General features: G+C 38.0%; 1 non-coding gene across 10 annotated transcripts; it reads right to left on the reverse strand.

The window, feature by feature from the left end:
• Positions 1-815: 815 nt before the first annotated feature.
• On the reverse strand, positions 816-4,019 carry LOC107458833 (uncharacterized). Of its 10 annotated transcripts, none has more exons than XR_008001469.1 (6): positions 3,613-4,013; positions 3,376-3,534; positions 2,619-3,194; positions 2,052-2,438; positions 1,857-1,953; positions 816-1,573 (listed from the first exon to the last, which is right to left on the reverse strand). It is a non-coding gene; the product is annotated as an uncharacterized LOC107458833 (transcript). The 10 variants fall into 10 exon arrangements; XR_008001470.1 differs by having other exon boundaries at positions 2,619-3,016; positions 3,106-3,194; positions 3,376-4,013; XR_008001467.1 differs by having other exon boundaries at positions 2,619-3,019; positions 3,106-3,194; positions 3,376-4,013.
• Positions 4,020-5,918: the final 1,899 nt, after the last annotated feature.

Below are 5,918 nucleotides of genomic sequence, written 5' to 3' on the forward strand. Positions count from 1 at the left end.
AAAAATCTTTCGGTTAGTTCCTCGAATGTTATAAACTTCACGGATTCAATTTTCAATCAAAACAAGTTTCACAAGATTTGGTGGTATAGAAACCATGTTATGGCCTGCCAAAGTTGGTTAAAAATTCTAGTTTTTACGAAAAGTTACGAGTCTTCTAGTTTTCCAAAATTCTCAATCCAAAACACTTCCAACTATTCAATTGTTAACTCCACATTATTACCTACTCATACCAAATCCAATTTCATTTATCACATTCATCAATTGCAAACCAACATCAATAACCTACCATTACATAATTCCAAACTTTAACCATCAAGTAGTTTATAAACATACATGCACACATACACACTTAATCCACCATTTTCAACAAATTTCGCTCCAACACAAAATCCCACAAATACTCAACACCATTCACATTTTATCCACACACAAATTCGATTTTTTACGCAAAAAACCAATTCATGCAATTCAACCTAAATAAAGAGGTAGTGAGAAAAAATTTTCAAGCTAATTTTGATATTACTTTTTCCAAAACAATAATTAGAATCCAAAACGGAGTTAGAATATTTTCCGAAAATTCTAAATCTTTAAGGATGAAGAACGAAAACTCAATCATGAAATAGATCAAACCATAAACCTGAAATAAAGTAAAACACTTAGATTAATAATCTATGGAAAGATGAACAGAACTCCTAATCTTAACAAAGGAGATTAGTTGCTCATGGTAAAATGAAAAACCTAGAATTGTGAATTCAAAACGACTAAAGGAGTCGAGAAGAGCGTGAGTGTCTTTTTTCTTTTTTTTATATTAAACCTAAAAGAAATAATTCTGAATTCAAAAAATCGTTCAAAAAGAAACTAAATCAAATCCAATCTCATTAATAAGTCTTTTCTAATAAGTCTAGTGATCTTCCTTGTAATTGAAATTCAAAACTTGATGGAGTGCTTTGTTAAAATCATAGACTTGCAACATCATCTTGGATCATCCAATTAGGTGCTTGAAGTTTGGAGATTAGTGAAGACAATTAGGAGGTCTTGGAGGTTGGCCGAAGTGGCACATTCAACGCACAAGAGCCATGTTGAACGCAAGGCCTAAAAGCAGCCCTTGGAGGTGTGCTTGATGGAACGTTCAACGCATAGCATAGCATAGCATAGAAAGGAATACAGGCCCCTGGAGGTGTGGATTGAAGGCACGTTGGATGCACCAAGAGGCAAGTTGAACAAGGGATGCAGCACGTTGGGCGTGGGGTGCAAGTTGAAGCCACTGGAGGTGCCTTTGTGTGGCACGTTCAACGTGAAGCCAAGCAAGTTGAATGTGAGGTTTAACACATTGGACGTGGGGCTTCCTACGTTGGATGTGAAGCTTGGTAAGGACACTGGAGGTGCTTCATAAGTGGCACGTTCAACATGAGGTGAGGCACATTGAACGTGGCTTAAGGCTTGGCATCTAGGGGAATTTCTGTCTAGTTCAGTAACCTCTTTGTTTGCTCCATGAAAACTCTATTTGGTTCAGCAACCCTCTGTTTCGCTCACTTCCTTTTGCAATCTCCTATGATTGAAGAATTCAAAGCAACTCCAGAACACATTGAGAAATCACCAACTTTATTCAAAGAAATAATAAAGAAAATAACTAAAGATGCTCATGCATCATACATGCATAAAAACAAAGTTCAAAATTCAACATACACTAACAACAGAACAATATTGATACTAATGGAGCTCCTGCGACCAATCAGAGAAGAACATTATAACCAATTAGGCAATTACCATGACTAAAAGTACTATCCTAATATCCTTGCAGTTGTCATGTAAGCACCAAGATCATGCACATAAAACAATGAATATGCGTAGCATACCTTGAAACCTCAACTATAGATGCAGCCTCAACAACAGTGGATGCAGCCTTTGAAGCAGCCAAAAAGCAGCATCTTCATCATTAGCGGATTTAAACTCCTGAAAAATATTAGAAGCAACAATTTTAACATTTGAATGCAAATTATATTATTATACCTCTGAAGCTACAATTTTAACAAGGTCAACAGCTGCATCACCAGCTGCTTTAACAGCTTCATCAGGTGCATTGGCAGATCTGGCTTCAGCTTCAGCAGCACAAATTGCTTTCCAAATAATATCAGAAATATCTCTACTTTTAATACGACAGTCTCTATAGCAATCATCATCATCCCCTCTTTCCAAAACAGAATCATTTGAAGTTATCCTTGCATTCATTTTAGAATCAGGCACCCGTCTAACATCGAAATCTTCCACGACCATCATCTCTAACTCAAACTAAACTATTCCCTGATGCATGCCTACTATCTGTTGCATGAGTAATTTTTTTTTGGCTGCTACTTGTCTCACCAAGCACACGCAGACGGAGATAACGCATGAGCTTAGCTGACAATCCAGATGTCAATACATCCTCCATAACTTGACCTCTGCTGAGACATTCATTATTAATAAGCGAAATTGAGAAAATTAGAACTAAACATATATGGATAAGCAAGATAAGGAGCATCATCCACTTGAACTACATGTAATAATAATACCTCACAGTAAAATAAGCTAGACTTTTGTGATTAAACTCTAAGAAATTGCCTAGTGATTCAGTAACATACCTAACCAAACACAGGACAAGAACTCCTGTTGAATAGGTTTTTAACATTTCAGAATCTGAGGCACCCCTTCTCCCTGAGTTATGCTTTAGATTTTGCTCTTCAGCAGATAGTCTACCACTATGATCTAGCACCTATTCTTTGATGCAATCCAGTACATGTTCCTCAAAAACATGAGGATACTATACATTTACACTCCATCACATCATGCGTAACATACATTGAAAAAAAAAGACTCGCATAAAAAATCATTCTTACAATCCAAGTCAATGAACAACATAAGAGCAGTGTACAAGTGGCAGCTTGAACGGCAGTTAAGTACATCGATTCTGCCGGAAACTTCAAAGATATCAACTCAAAGAACTCGTCATTTTCTTATGGACAATGGTCATGTCGGATAACTTCTATTTTAGCATTTAACATCAAAGCTTAGCTTCATTAAAAGCTCCATTAAAGAGATTTAAAAAAAAGACCATTTAGGTGAAAATACCTGAATTAAGCTCCCAAGGCGACCAATGTTATGGGAAGCACGGGCATTACTTGAAGAAGAATCACCATTCTCTTCCACGTATCTACATTCTGAAATATAAATCATCAATGACGCATTAGCAACAGTGATCATATATAGGTACAATAAAAACACAATTGAATTCACATTTTCTATGAAAAGCTAAACTCGACGAATACACTGAAAAACTTCATGAATTTCAAACAATAACAATAACGAATGAAAGAAGGAAAAGCGAAAGCCAAAACACACCGTGACTCTTGCATTTTTGAGGATAGAGGCCAGGACGCGGAGAATCGCAGGCTTAGGGTTATCAGGCGCAGAAATGATCTTCTCCATGAGCATGTTAACCTTGGCAAAAAGTTCCTTCTCCTCTTTCTTGGAATCGTCTTGTTCATGGTAGAGAATAAACTAATCACAACATTCACTCACTATGGCAGAGAATTAATTAGGAAATAAGAACAGGCATAGAAATAGATTAATAGGAACCTTCTTGTGTTATGGTGAGGGTTGAGTGCCAATTGAGGGAGAGGCAACAATGAGAGAGAGAGAGAGAGAGAGCGAGAGCGAGACCATTGACGGAGGTAGGGTTTGCAAGATAGAGTGAGCGTTGAGGGAGGCTAGCGAGCGAGAGTGAGCGCTGACGGAGGCTTGCGAGCGAGAGGGCGCGCCGATGGAGGGTGCGCCGACAGAGGCAACACCGACGGAGGCAGTACAAATGGATGGTTGATTGCGAGGGTTGCGAGAGAGGACAGTTGCGAGGGTTTTTCGAGGATTCAGTGATGAAGATGTTTGAGTGACGAAAATGGGTTTTCTAAGGTTGAGTGTAAGTGTTTAGTGGGTGAATGTTAGGATTGAGTAAGGAAGGGTCTCTGAAAAAAAAAAAATTAGTGTTTAGTGAGTGAACGTTTGAGGGTTGAGTGCAAGTGTTTGGACTTCGGAGAAATAATTGGTGAAAATTTAAAATTTTGTGTGGAAATTTTGTTCTTAGGCTTTTTTATAAATTTTAATTTTGTGGTTTATTTTGTGTTTAATTTAGAAAATTTAATAAACTTTTTTTACATTTATTCAATGAAATAGCATGTTTTTGTAATTCTCTCAAATTTTGTGCTTAAGAGTGAAAACATGCTTTTTAGACCTTAAAATAGCTAAATTTAATTCACTTTAATTCTATTCGATGCCTTGTTATGTTTGTTGAGTTATTTCAGATTCATAAGGCAAGTATTAGATGGAAGAAATGAAGAAAAAAGTATGTAAAGTGAAGAATTCATGAAGAAATAAACATTTGGAGAATTCAAGGCCACGCGCATGCGTCATCCACGCGTACGTGATGGGCGTAATTCACTACCCTTTTCCAATAATATTGATGAATCCGCTCTTGATAAGCACACCAAAATTATCGTCAAGTATTAACCTACAGTGGAGTGGGATCGTATCCACAGAGATTGGTAGATTTGAGCAATTTTAATCAATTGGTGAATTAGTCAAGCTCAACAGAATAAGTTGTGTGTGCAGAATTATAAATGGCAGAAACATAAAGGGCAAAAGAAATAAAAGAAAGCAGTAAAATGCAGAAATGGAAATAACAAGAATGTAAAGGGGAATGGGATTTTGCAGAATGTAAGTAAAGCTATAAAAGAATGGAAGAGATAAGAATGGAAAAATTCATTGAGATCAGGAGATATTGTCTCTTTGGATTAATTCCAGCTCATATCCTCTTCAATCATGTAACTCATTGACCTCTTGGCAATTATGATAGATTGAGCACCAATCCCTTGGTGACTCAATCTCTCATATCTTGATCAATAGCCAATTCCTTGGTCTAATTGCTCATGAAGAGAGATATGCTTCGTCCCTGATTATACCACACATCATCATAAGTCCAGGTAGAGGGAGGATTGTATGTCACCATATCCAAACACCAAAACCCATATTCTACTCAAGTGTGAGAAGGGATTTCTAGCATGGTTTCATGTTTCCTTTTCCAAGGTTCCCATGAAACCCATTTTGCATTCAATCTCTTTTCCAAGTTAATTGAACACTAGGCATGAAAATCGAAATTCCTTCTAACAAATCAAAGAGAAAATGAAGAAAAGAAGAAATTCACTATCATTAATCCATCAAGTACAATAGAGCTCCCTCTCTCAATGAGAGGAAATTTAGCTACTCATAATTCAGAGAGAAAGTACAAGAGATGGAAGAGATGAAGTGTCAAAACTAAAAAGTGAAATCCCCAAAACTAAACTCTGTGACTTGCTGACCCTTTTCCAATACTTCCAAGGGTATTTATACTACTCCTAGATCTAGAAAATAAAAGAAAATTACAAAAGTGAAAAGAAAATTACAATTTGGAGGGAAAAGAAACTCAACAAACGTGATCTTCTAGCTGGCGTGTCTCTGGCGTGTCACGCTCCTTCTGTTTCTGATTTGGCGTGCCACGCCTCTTCATTCAAGTGGCACGCCGTCCTCTTGTTTCGCCCCTGGCGTGCCACGCTTTCGAACCAAAGTGGCACGCCCAAGGTATTTTAAGTGGAAAAATAACCTGGCGTGCCACACCTTCGAGCCAAAGTGGCACGCCCAAGGTCACTTCCCTTATTTCTATGCTTCTGAAATTTGTACCAGCGTGGCATGCCCAGGGTCTGGCGTGTCACGCCCTTCTTAAAGCTTCACCCCCTTGTCGGCGTGCCACGCCTCGTCATCCAAATGGCATGCCTGAGTTCATTGGCTCCTCTTCTTCCTTTCTGGAAAATACTACCAGCGTGCCACGCCATGAGACTGACGTGTCACGCCCTTCA

The sequence above is a fragment of the Arachis duranensis genome, chromosome 7, assembly GCF_000817695.3.
Source record: "Arachis duranensis cultivar V14167 chromosome 7, aradu.V14167.gnm2.J7QH, whole genome shotgun sequence".
Taxonomy (NCBI): domain Eukaryota; kingdom Viridiplantae; phylum Streptophyta; class Magnoliopsida; order Fabales; family Fabaceae; genus Arachis; species Arachis duranensis.